Genomic DNA, 13,819 nt, shown 5'->3' on the forward strand with positions numbered 1-13,819 from the left:
TACCGTGGAGCAACTTGGAGCACTGAAGTTGGTGAGCGAAATTCAGCCCCGTTCATGCATCATTCGTCCCGAAACTTGTTCCAGGTAGACACACGTTGCCCTGCGCTTCAATTTAATACTCTTTTCATGTGTTTTGAATGTTCCATGTGCTAGTTTAGGAATATTTTCAAACTGGGTTCTGCCGCTTGGTCATCGCATGTTTACCCTATCGGATCCGCGATGGCCAAAAAAAATTTACACAAGGCGCGCTCCGATCATCGTGGAAAAGTGGTGTACTCCTGTGATGATTGCAAAAAACTTGAACTAGCGACCTTGCGCCATCACATATGTTTAAAAAACAGACGCGATGGCGACGCAAACTCATGTTTTAATGCAAATTCCATGTTGAAATTTCTAAATGAAGTGCTAATTCAACTTTTCTCATCCTGCAGGCTATAATGGCATTCGTCTAGCAAGAACGCACACATGATAACAATGCTATAGAATATTTTGCCGATGTGGAGTGTCAAAACGCATTACGGGCATGCGGATTGCTCAAATTCTTCCTAACTCCACACCTACGGTCACAACCTGACTTGTTGGAGCTACTGATTAGGGCCTGGCATCCCACAGATGGGAAATTCATCATCCGAGGCCGGGATATCGATTTTGACTCTACAGACATATATTTTTTGATCGGGTTGTCCCGTCGAGGTGAGAGGCCCATTCTGGAGGGGCAGCAACCTGGGGGTGATTCCTTAGATATGCTGATAGCTCAAGTGTGCCCACGGGCATGCAAGACAAGGAGTGGGAAGGTGGCAATCCCAATAGTGGGCGACATAATCCTTCGTGCTATGCTTTTCATGGTGACACGGGCAGCGGACTCCCAAGCCCAACATGAGGGTTCGAAGACCCAACTCCGGCTAGCTCTCGAGTGTCTCAATCCTACCATGTTTAACTGGGCAGAGATGGTGACGGCGAACATAAAGAGGAAACTCACCAACTGCCATCGAGGAGAGATGAAGCAGTTTGGTTATGGATCCATCTTAGTCCTGCTCATGCTGGAGCGGGTGTCGGCCCTGCAGTTACAGGACATGGATTTGGACTTACCCAAGCCACGTGAGATGAGGGCCACGCGATGGGCTCACGTCATGCCACGAGGAGGTGGCGGACGACCAGTGGCGTGGGGGACATTTTTCTGAGAGTGGCTGGAGCGATAGACAATCTTCATGGAGGATTGGCCATATGCCGGCATGGACTTCCGTGGAGATCCTGACATGCAGCTGCCTGCTGGAGAGCAGTGGGATGACGGTGGTAAGACACTTGATCACATTTTTTTGCATTTTTATTTTTATGATGTTTTTTTATTTTTTCGTGTATATGTCCTGATGACGAATGCTATGGTATGTAGATGTAGGACCAGTGAGACCCATCGGGCTAGCTCCAGAGGCACGGAGGGAGGTGCAGGGCATTACAGCACTAGCCCTAGCTCCTCCAGAAGATGATACGATGGAGACAGTGATCCAGAACCTTGAGGGCCTGCTAGCAGGGATTCCAGATTACATGGTGATCGAGGAGGTCACCAGAGCATCCTAGATCCACACAGTAGGAGTGGAACCCAGGATGCACCGCCTGTTGAGGCAGGTGACACGAGTGGCGGTGTACTATAGGGAGCACAACCCACCGTAGTAGACACCTAGGTTTTTATTTCCTGTTGGTGATTTTTGAGAGACATGTGTCTCAGATGTACGGAGAACATAGATTCTATTTGGACATGTACACTTATTTTTGAGCGCCTTAGTGCACCACATGATATATATATATATATATATATATATATATATATATATATAGATATAGATATACACATATTCCTATGGTCTATTATTGTGCTTTACATGCTTTCTTGTATGATGTTTTGATTACATGTTATGCAAATGTCTATCCAATACATGATTAGCCAATGCATCGGATAACGTGTTTAATCATCGTGGAATATGCTGATATGTAATGAAATCAAAATCTCTCTCTAACAATTTAACACGTAAATATAACCTTAAAATACAATGGTCTCTGACGGAATATCGCCCATTGAGCTGGTGGACGACAAGTTGAGAGTCCAAGTTCACAACCAATACACAAATACCGAGATTAATCGCCTCAGCCAGTGACTCAATCACAGCGCTATATTGAGCAGCATTGTTTGTGGTACAACCTAAACACACACCTTGAAGGTCTATCAACTCACCATGACGATCGTAGATCACCCACGCCACAGAGGACAAGTTGCAGGTACTGCGGCAGGCACCATCGGTGAAACCAACATAAGGTGCACCAGACATCTGTACAAGAAGCCAAAGACACAATAAACGGCAATCACGCCTTCACACCAAGCCAAAAACATGAAAAAGCACACACAACACACCTACTAAAAACACACATATGTACAAACCAAAGTGCATGGAATTTGTTAGAGCATAACAGTGTGCAGCGGAATATAAAAGACAAATTCAGTATAAAAACCATACACAAATAACACAGTGATTTAACGTGGTTCACCCAACCAATCTGGACTACATCCACCAAATAGAGGCATCGGTAATCTTATTATTAATAAGGAGATTACAAATAATTATTTCCTTATACTCTCTACCACACACCAATATCTGTACGGGCATATATTTTATAGCTAAGAGAATCCAACTGACTCATAAATCCTCTCACAACAAATATAGGATGCATTAACTCTTTCCCAACAAAATAGAGCTAATTTAGCAACAAATCCTATTGTTGTCACATACATGATATTTTGCCCAATTTGTTAAAATCAAAAATCTCAACAATCTCCACCTTGACAACAATTAGCCTGATACCCTGTTTCTTTATTATTTTTATCTTTTTTGCAAGCCAAGAGAAGCCAAACACCAATGTAGCTTCTCTAACAAAACTGGTTTCGTGAACATGTCTGCACAGTTATCCTTTGTATGCACCTTTTCAAGAGAGACTCCCCTTTCAGTGATAACCTGTCTTACAAAATGGTACTTGATTGGTATATGTTTTGATTTACTATGATAGGCCGGATTCTTAGCCAAATGTATTGCACTTTGACTATCACAAAATAACTTGATGTTGTCCTGCAACCTGCCAAACTCACCAAACAAAGCTTTCAACCAAATCGCTTCTTTGCAAGCATGAGAAGCAGCAATGTATTCCGCTTCAGTAGTGGATAAAGAAACAATGTTCTCTAGCTTTGACATCCAGCTAATAGCTCCACCTGCAAGAGTAAAGACATACCCTAATGTTGACCTTCTCTTATCCAAATCACCTGCAAAATCGGAATCAACACATCCACAAACAAATTCACTACTTTTATTATAAGTGATACAATAATCACTTATGCCTCTCAAATACCGAAGCACCCATTTCACTGCTGACCAGTGTTCTTTACTTGGATTTTCCATATACCTGCTGACAACCCCAACTGCATGTGAAATATCTGGTCAAGTACAAACCATCGCATACATCAAACATCCTACTACATTGGCATATGGAATTCGAGACATATATTCCTTTTCTTCATCTGTATTAGGACATAAACTGGAAGAAAGCTTAAAATGGGAAGCTAAAGGGACTGACACAGGCTTCAAATTGTTAATACCAAACCTCAAGAGTATTTTCTCAATATACTTCTGTTGTGATAGCCACAACTTACCATTGCTTCTGTCTCTAAAAATCTCCATGCCCAAAATCTGTCTTGCTGCTCCCAGATCTTTCATATCAAACGTCCTTGCCATATGAGCCTTTAACATGTTGATCTCCACTATCCTTTTTCTTGCTAAAAGCATAACGTCAACATATAACACTAAGATAATGAACATGCCATCATTTGATTGCTTAAAATAAACACAATGATCATATTCACTTCTTATATATTTCTGACTCAACATGAAAGAATCAAACTTCTTGTACCATTGCCGAGGTGATTGCTTCAGGCCATACAATGATTTCTTGAGCCTGCAGACAAATTTCTTATTGCGATGCTGAACAAACCCTTCCGGTTGTTCCATATAAATTTCCTCATCTAAGTCTCCATGTAAAAATGCAATCTTAACATCTAGTTGCTACAATTATAAATCAAGCAAAGCGACTAATGCTAACATAATTCTAATTGAAACTATTTTAACAACTGGTGAAAATATCTCATGAAAGTCAATGCCTGCTTTCTAAGAAAAACCTTTCGCGAACAGCCTCGCTTTGTACCTGTCCTCAGTATCATTCACACCCCGTTTCAACTTGAAAACCCATTTACATCCCACAGTTTTCCTGTCTTTCGGAAGTACAACCAGATCCGATGTGCCATTCTTACCTAACGCCATCATTTCGTCCTTCATGGCTACTTTCCACTTGTCACTTTTCGAACCTTCTACAGCTTCCTGGTAGCACAGAGGTTCATCGTCATTAGCGGTAAATGCAACTGAAGCAACATAATCATCATACCTTTTAGGAGGGCATTTGATTCTTGTAGACCTCCTTAAGGATGTTTCTGGTGATTCCACAATTGGCTGAGTACCATCTGTAGGAACTTCTTCATGATCAGCATCTAAGATCTATTCATGATCTACATCTGAACCCTGTTCATGATCTGATTCTGAAACCTGTTCATGACTAGTATCTGAACTATGGTCATCATGACTATCATTAGAAGTGCTTTCAAACTGAATGTGCTGAAAATCAAATACATCATCCTGTTTCGATCTATTATCTACATCTAACTGTACAAGAGAGGATTCATTAAACTTTACATCTCTGTTGATGATGATCTTGCGGGTAGTAGGATCCCACAATCTATATCCCTTTGTTCCATCACCATATCCAACAAAGATATACCTTTTTGACTTTAGGTCTAATTTAGTTCACTGATGTTTAGGCACTAGAGCATATGCATCACAACCAAACACTCTGAGTTTAGAATAATCACAAGGGTGACCTTTCCATAACTCTTGAGGAATCTTGCAACCTATCGCCGTGGATGGTGATCAATTTATCACATAACAAGTTGTATCCACCGCTTCTATCCACAATTCCTTCTGCAAACCGGCGTTACTCAGCATACTCCTTGCTCTCTCTAAAAGAGTCCTATTCATGCATTCAACAACTCCATTTTGCTGAGGAGTATAAACAGTGGTCTTATGTCTCTCGATCCCTGCATCCTTGCAATAGTTTTCAAACTCCTTGGAAGTAAACTCACCACCATTGTCAGTTCTTAAAAATTTTATAGTTCTACCAGTGATGTTTTCTACCAATGCTCTAAACTGCTTGAAAATTGTAAAAACATTAGACTTCCTTTTCAACATGTAGACCCACACTTTCCTAGAAAAATCATCAATAAACAATACAAAATATGATGAGGCACCATATGAGGTTGTAGGGGCTGGACCCCAAACATCTGAATGGATATAATCAAGTATTCCTTTACTAGTATGTTTGCCTATTTTAAACTTTTGCTTACTTTGTTTTCCAAATAGACAATGTTTACACAAATCTAACTTTCCAGACTTTAGATTAGGAAGTAACTTACGATCAGCCAAAAATTTTAACCCTCTTTCACTCATATGTGCCAACCTTTGATGCCATAAGCGAATGGAACTACTGTCATGTTCAGACACCATGGACACATGATCTGACCCTGTTCTTCCTTCTAACTTAAATAGATTTCCTACCTTCTTAGCTTTCATTACTAGTAAAATACCTTTGTAAATTTTCATTACTCCACCTTGAATTACAGTTTTATATCCATTTGTGTCAAGTGCTCCTAGTGAAATTATATTTTTCCTTAAATCGGGTACATGTCTTACATTAGTTAACATTTTGGTTGTCCCATCAAACATTTGCAGCTGTATACTCCCTATTCCCACAATATTACATGTGACATCATTACCAATGTACACAACTCCATCATTAATTGATCTATACGTCTTAAACCATTCTCTATGAATACACATGTGGTTTGATGCACTGGAATCTAACAACCAATGTTGATCATGATTTGACAAATTAACTGATAACACTTCATCACTCATACCTGAACCAGATGTCGAACCTGTATCTGTCGTGTTTGCTTCCTTCTTCTCTGTCGAATAATCTTCTTTAGAAGTTTGCTGTCACTTCCAGTAGTCCTTCTTTAAATGCCCCAATTTGCCACAAAACCAACACTTTACCTTACTCTTCTTCCCTTTCGACTTTGACCGTGAGTCGCTTTTCCTGCTGAAGTGTCGTTCTTTAGAACAACCTCTGACCATCATTGCTTCTGATGTAGAGGTATCTAAATTCGACCTTCTCCTTGTTTCTTCAGATAATAAAGATGCAACTACATCATCAAACTCAAGGGTTTCTGATGAACTAAGACTTATAGAAGTAACAAAATGATCCCATGACTCGGGCAACGAGCACAATAAAGTAATAGCTTTATCCTCAGATTCAAATTTTACTTCTATACTTTCTAATTGCACCAGGAGAGTATTAAAAACATTCAAATGATCAGTAATCGATGTACCTTCCTTCATTCGAAAACTGTACAACTGTCGCTTTAGGAGAATCCTATTGGTTAAAGATTTTGTCATGTACAGCTTCTCAAGCTTCGTCCACAAACTAGCAGTTGTTTTCTCCGACACGATATTAAACAAAACATCATCCGCCAAACACAACCGAATAGCACTTACTGCTCTTTCATCCATCTCGGCCGACTCATCATCTGTTATGTTGTATGGCTGTTTGGATTTGCCGTTCAATGCCTTCGCCACGCCTTGTTGCATAAGCAGATCATACATCTTCACCTTCCAGATCTCGAAGTTTTTTTTGCCATTAAACTTCTCGATTTCAAAACGAGCACTCTGAGTTTTTGCCATATTGTATCAACCAAAAAAAAATCTCCAATTCCAACTTGTTAATCAATCAAATTAATATCTAACAAAAAATTGCCTTCGCCTTCTACTGTACTGCCTTTACTTTAACAAAAAATCACCCTGCCTACACAGACTTCAAATTATAAATCAAAAACAAATAAAAATTGTAGTTTTACCAACACAGTGCTTAGTTGGCACGCTTAAGGGGATTTGGCGCATCCTCAACAGCAGACGATCCGCGCCAGAAGAAAAATCAGCTAGAGTATGGAAATTGGCACGACTAAACCCGTCGGATCTGCGCCAATCGGGATATTGGCTCTCTGGCGCGATTATCAAGCTCGGATCCACGCCAATTGGCACCCCTATTCCTTAATTACCCATGCCAATCCGTTCACTTCCTAATATTGGCGCGACTATTTTGCCCGAAACTACGCCAATCGCCAAATCTCAGAAAAAACTCCACCTGCCGCTCTGTCGCATGCACGCACTCGCTCCTCAACATGCTCTGATACCAATTGTTAGAGCATAACAGTGCGAAGTGGAATATAAAAGACAAATACAGTATAAAAACCATACACAAATAACACAATGATTTAACGTGGTTCACCCAACCAATCTGGGCTACGTCCACCAAACAGAGGCATCGGCAATCTTATTATTAATCAGGAGATTACAAATAATTATTTGCTTATACTCTCTACTACCACACACCAATATCTGTACGGGCATATATTTTATAGCTAAGAGAATCCAACTGACTCATAAATCCTCTCACAAGAAATATAGGATGCATTAACTCTTGCCCAACAAAATAGAGCTAATTTAGCAACAAATCCTATTGTTGTCACATACATGAGATTTTACCCAATTTGTTAAAACCGAAAATCTCAACAGAATTCACGCATAGTACTTTTTCAAGCCAATCCCATTCTAGGGCTTATCGAGAGGATTCCCGTCATAATCAATTAGCTCATAGGCCCCTTTCTGCAAAACTCTCTTTACAATATAAGGCCCAAGCCACATGGGCTCGAGTTTGCCTGCCCCCATCTTATCATTCGCTTGATCGTAGAGCAGGACTAAATCTCTGTCAATAGAAGAATGAGGATGGATAGTATGATCGAAGTGAGTTTTCACTCTCTTCTTCTGTGCTTCGATAGTTAGAGAGGCTAGCCGATGGGTCTCGTCCAGCCATTCTAGGTAAAGAAGGCAGTCTTCTATCGGAGTAGTGTTGGGAAGTAATTCGATGACCAACTTCAAAGAAGGGATCTTGCACTCGATTGGAAGGGTAGCTTGTAGTCCGTAAACTAATTGAAATGGAGTGAAACCAGTGGCATCCTTCACAGAGGTTCGATAGGCCCACAAGGCGGAGAACAACATCAAGTGCCAGTTAGACTTGTGCATGCCAATGGTACGTTGAAGCAGTGTAACTAGAACCTTGTTGATGGCTTCTACTTGGCCATTGGCCTGAGGATAGTATGGAATCGAACTATCATGCCGTGAGCCTAGTTGGCTTGTTAGCTCGGTCATCATGTGATTACGGAAATGCTTCCCATGATCAGTGATGATAGCCTGAGGGACTCTGAACCGTGAAATAACATGATTAAACAAAAATGGTGCCGCTGTGTGACCGTCTTCAGATAATGTGGGCATCACCTCGGCCCATTTTGTGAAGTAATCAACGGTAACGATAATATACCCATGCCCCCCTGCCAAGTGAGGGTTACAGGTCGTATAATCTATGCCCCATTTTGCAAAAGGGCCAACGGTAACAACAGGGTGCAATGGAGTGGGAGGCGCACGTATCTTCCGCTGGTAGATATGGCACTCATGACAGGAGTGGACGACAAGAATGCAATCCTTAAAGATGGAGGGCCAAAAATAACTGGCGCAGAGAATCTTTTGAACAGTAGCATATCTGGACATGTGACCACCACAGGCGCCAAAATGGCAGTCATTCAAAACTCGCTCAGCTTCCTCGAATGTTAAGCATCGGCGGAGAATGGAGTTGGTGCTGAGATGGTACAGGGTGTCCCCAATGATATGATAGGGCTGAGACTGATGACGAATCCATCGCCGAGCATCCTTAGACACATCGGGACAAAAAGAGGACGTCTACAGATATATAATGATATCCCCGTACCAGGGATCAAGGGTGCTAATTAGGAACAAAGTTTCATCCGGGATATGGTCCTCTGACCGAGAGGGTGCGGTAGGGGATGGCAAAGAGAAAAGTAACTCAACAAAGACAAGGGATTTCTTAGACTTTGCAGTGGTGAATTCCAAGTCGAACTCTTGGAGGATGATGATCCACTTCGAGTACTTGCCCCCTAGCAACTGACGTGACAAAATGTACGTCATTGGGTTGCAATCAGAAACCACGGTCGTAGTACGCAACAAGATATAATGGCAGAAACATTGGACAGCACAAACGGCGGCCAATGCCAACTTCTCGATGTAAGTGTATCCAGTTTCTGTATCTAGAAGATTACGGCTGAGATAATATATGACATGCTCAGTGTCATCATCGTCATCTTGAACGAGAACCATGCCAATAGTGGCATCGGCAGCAATACCCCCTAGTAAGAAGGCTTAAAATTTGAAACAATTTAAGGACAACAATGCCTTTTTTATTAGTGTGATTCATGCCCTCTGTAAGGAAGGAAAATTGTAGAAGGAGGCTATCGATCTATTAACATACATGCAATCATGGGGTTGCTCTCCAAATGTTATTACGTATGATACACTAATTGATGGTCACTGCAAGAAGGGTATAATTGGAAAAATTTATAAACCAAAAGAGCTTCCTAAGAAATTGTTGGCGAAGGGATTATTTCCTAGCCAATTTACTTGCAAAACTCTGATTTATGGTTACTGCAAGGAAGGAGACGGGGTTGTTGCATTCAAGATGCTTGAGAAAATGAAGGAAAATGGCATTTTGCCCAATGTTGTCACTTATAATGCACTAATTTGTGGACTGTGAAATGAGGATAAGACCAAAGAATATTTTAACCTGCATGGTGAAATGCAAGAAAAAGGTGTGGTACCTAGCATTATTACTTACAATGCACTCATTAATGGACTTTGCAAAAAATGGACAGACAATAAAAGGGGAAGAACTCTTAGATGAAATCACGAGAAAAGGTTTGGTTCCCAACTCTATCACATACAACACACTAATTGATGGATACTACAAAAAAGGTGAAATGCAAGAGGCTTTTTGTTTCTTAGAAAGTATGATTAAGAAAGGTATCATGCCAATGTCTCCACATACAATGCCCTCATGAATGGATTTTGCAAGATAAGAAAGATGAAAGAGACTAAGAAACTCCTTGATGAAATGGCAGAGAAAAATGTCAAAGCTGATGTTATTACATATAATATATTGATCAGTGCCTTGTGCCAGAAAGGAAGAACCCCAAAGGCTAACAAGCTCTTGAATGAGATGTTGGAAGTTGGGCCAGCTCCAAACTACGTGACCTATAATACTTTGATGAATGGTTTATGTGAGGAAGGTGATATTAAGTCAGCTTTGAGACTGCACAAGGAAATGGAAAAAAGAGGTCAATGGGCTAACATTGCAACATATAATGTACTCATCAAGGGGTTGTGCAGAAAGGGAAAAATGCAGGATGCTAATGAACTTTTGAATGAGATGTTGGAGAAGGGTATGACCCCTAATCACATCACCTACAATGTAGTTCGGGAAGAAATGATTGAGAAAGGTTTTGTTCCTGACATTGAAGGGCATTTTACTTGATATTGTCTTTAACAACATAGAAAACAATTGAGGTTCTTGTTGTCAGTGTAATCTGAGGCATGTGTGCAGTTGCTCTGTGACTATGCAATTATGAGGTAACTATTTCAATGGGCTTTGAAGGAACTTCAATGCATCCAATGAAAACAAGAACTAGATTCTGAGTGAACAACAATGATGAAAGGGAATATTTTGGCTTTAAATGGTATGATGTCACATACAGGGAAACTCTTTTTTGGTAGATTGCAAGGTGATGTTGTAAAATAACTTAGATACTCTATTTTTAGTAGTTATTGCAGGGAAACTCTTCTAGGGAGATTTTCTATTTCAATTTTCCCCTTAATGTTTCTTCCATGTCATGTGTAAAATGTTGATTTTCCAAGGTCTTTTCCCACAAAAGAATCAACATATGGCTATGCTGACTTGGTTTTTTCATTAGGATAACTTCTTATCTATAACTGTTGTTGATTATATTTAAGAAAATTACCCTCTCAAGTATTTGATTTTGAAAACTAATTTGGATGTTTATGTTATATTGGAGGGGGCAGGGTAGGGTTTCAAAGGTCGAAGACACTGGTGGAGATCTCGAGGAAGGAAAAAAACATGGAGACACTTGGTTGAAGGTTGAAGTTTGAAGGAAGTTTCGAATTTTTTTTTTTTGAAGAAATATATGTGAAATGCTTTAAGATTTTTTAGTGGCCCCATGGAGGATAATGGATACAATGAACAACAACTCTCAAGTTTGGTATTTGATTTTGGGTGATGGAATTCACTTTTTGGCATTGGCATTTCGCAGTCTTTTTCTCATTTGAAGGAAATCTCTATCTAAGTCCTGGAGCATATATTTTCTTGTGTTGATTTTGAATTTGTGACAAACATATTGGAGATATGTTCCTAAATGGCAGTGCATAGTATATGATTTTCTAAGTACAAACATGACTACGACCTAGTGAATCCTTTTGTGAAATTGAACTCTTGGGTGTTGTCTCTTTTTCTTCGGTTTGGTTTCACTAGTATTTTCTTTTCTCTTGCAGGTTGAGTAATTATTTTCCAAGGGCTTACTCTTGGATATCTAAAATCATTTTGACAATAAAGCATAACCCTAGAGCTCAACCAAAGTCTTTCTAAACTATACTATAGAATTGCACTAGATTATTATGTACTATTTGCAATCACTCATCTGAAGGAAAGTTGAAGTGCCAATTTTGGATGCGACCTCAGTTGGAGGCACAATTTTCTCTAGTATAGTGAACTCCAAGCTCTAATTTATCCATTGCACTAGCTTCTCTACTATTAAGGATCGATTTTTAAAATGTTATCGAACTTTGAATCTTTTCTAAAAACTTATTGTTTTGGTTGATCTAACTTAGGTGATATTTGAAGACTTTTGGGCATTCGAACAGAGGAACTCTACTCTAGCCCTATGGAATAAGTGAACCAAACATTAGGCCTATTGTTTGTAGCTTTCCAACATCCTATATGAAGTACAAATCTACCTAAAATATCTCTTTTTTCTGGCCTATGTTCCATTCAAACACTTGTATTACACCTTTCAGTAGATCCTTGACATTTGACAAGACCTTGGTCTGCAGCCTAATAGAGCTTTGAGAGGAAGATCAATTGCATTTCAACGTCTAGTATCTAAGCAAGAAGAAGGGTTAAATGTTCTAGTTCTGGGTTGTTAACTACAGTGAGCATTTGTGTTGACGGATCATGATGGGATTTGTTGGTGGACTACTATTTGTTGTTGATTATTTCACAATCACCTCTATATGACTTGATGATTGTGTTTGAGTGTACATAACTACAACATAACTCCCTGTTAGTGTATAATTTGGTTTTTATAGTGCTACTAAAATTCTTGTATTCTAAACTCTATACATGTATAAATCCATATGGATTTGACGATGATTTGTTGAGTATGGTACTCAAATGAGAACTTTATGCTTCTTGTGACAAATTGTTGAAACCTCGGCTTGATGAATCCATCTAACTGAGATATTTTCACACAATACAGACAAATTTTCATTCCATCTTTGGAAGAAAGACAACTCCTATAGAGATGTCTTAACATAGGAACCTTTAAGCTTACTTAACACCCTTATGAGAAGAGATGGTGGAACTTTGATGTATAGAAACATTGTATCGGTTGATGATAAAAAGTTTAGTGCTCTTAAGAGTGAGATTACGACTGGGCATATGAAGAGCTATTAAAAGGGTCTACAAAATTCAACACAAGAAGGACATCTGAAAAGGCAGTAAGACTCATGGATTTGCTCCTATTCTAGCACAAGAAAAATCTCTGGAAGGCAGCAAATTTACTAGACTGATTCTTGTCCAGGAAAATGGATCGCTATCTATCTTTTTGGGTATCTTTTGTCCTATATCGAGCCTTGGAATTATCTCAGAAAGCTAATCCCAAAAATGAATGGTAGGTTGGAGTCTTAGAAAATAGCAAAAGAGTCACTCGACACTTTTTAGAGGATTAATAAGCCTAAACATCGCTCAAATATGAGTTTCCTAAAGCATAACCTATTTAGTTGAGCATCAAGAAGGGTTTCCAAGTTGCGGGAGTTTTAAGGTGACCATCGAGACTGTTTTCCCTTCAGTTTGTGGAAAAAATTCCTATAGAGGTCAGCAAATACATTTCTTGTAAATCAAGACTATCTACAATTTAGATCCTTCAGTAGAAGCACATAGTCGTTTAGAAGGAGGTAGATTCAGGTGAAGCTGACTCTGTAACAGGTTCAAAATTGACTTCTTAGATAGCATAAAACCAATGAAGTGTAAGAAATATAATTCATTTAAGATTGGACTTCTGGTATTGCGAAATTGGATTTAATGAGTATTTCATAATGTCATCAGTAAGGGACTGAAATTGATCGAATTGAATTTCATGTTTTACTTTGGGTTTATATGTTATTGGATAATGTAATGCCAAAAACTATGGTATTGTTGTTTTATATTTTAGATGTCTCCATTCATTGCAACCACTAAAGACACAGTGACAATTTTGAATCAAAATTAACTATTGTAATAGGAAAAGAAAGGTTAATTATCAAGAAAACCTTGGGTTAATAATCATAACACTATACAGTGGTATTAGTGGTAGGAGTGCATTGTTATATTTATTGTTGTACAAGAAGAATAAAATTGGTCAAAATCTAGGGCAAAATTACCCTAG

At 39.3% G+C, this 13,819-nt stretch overlaps 1 pseudogene; it reads left to right on the forward strand.

Annotated features, from left to right (window-relative positions):
- The window catches only part of LOC149222874 (uncharacterized), a 108,742-nt pseudogene extending 97,997 nt beyond the window's left edge, over positions 1-10,745 (forward strand).
- Positions 10,746-13,819: the final 3,074 nt, after the last annotated feature.

This window comes from Pinus tabuliformis, chromosome Q (genome assembly GCF_031772625.1).
Source record: "Pinus tabuliformis cultivar Carrire ecotype Pingquan chromosome Q, CPIR1, whole genome shotgun sequence".
NCBI classification, from domain to species: domain Eukaryota; kingdom Viridiplantae; phylum Streptophyta; class Pinopsida; order Pinales; family Pinaceae; genus Pinus; species Pinus tabuliformis.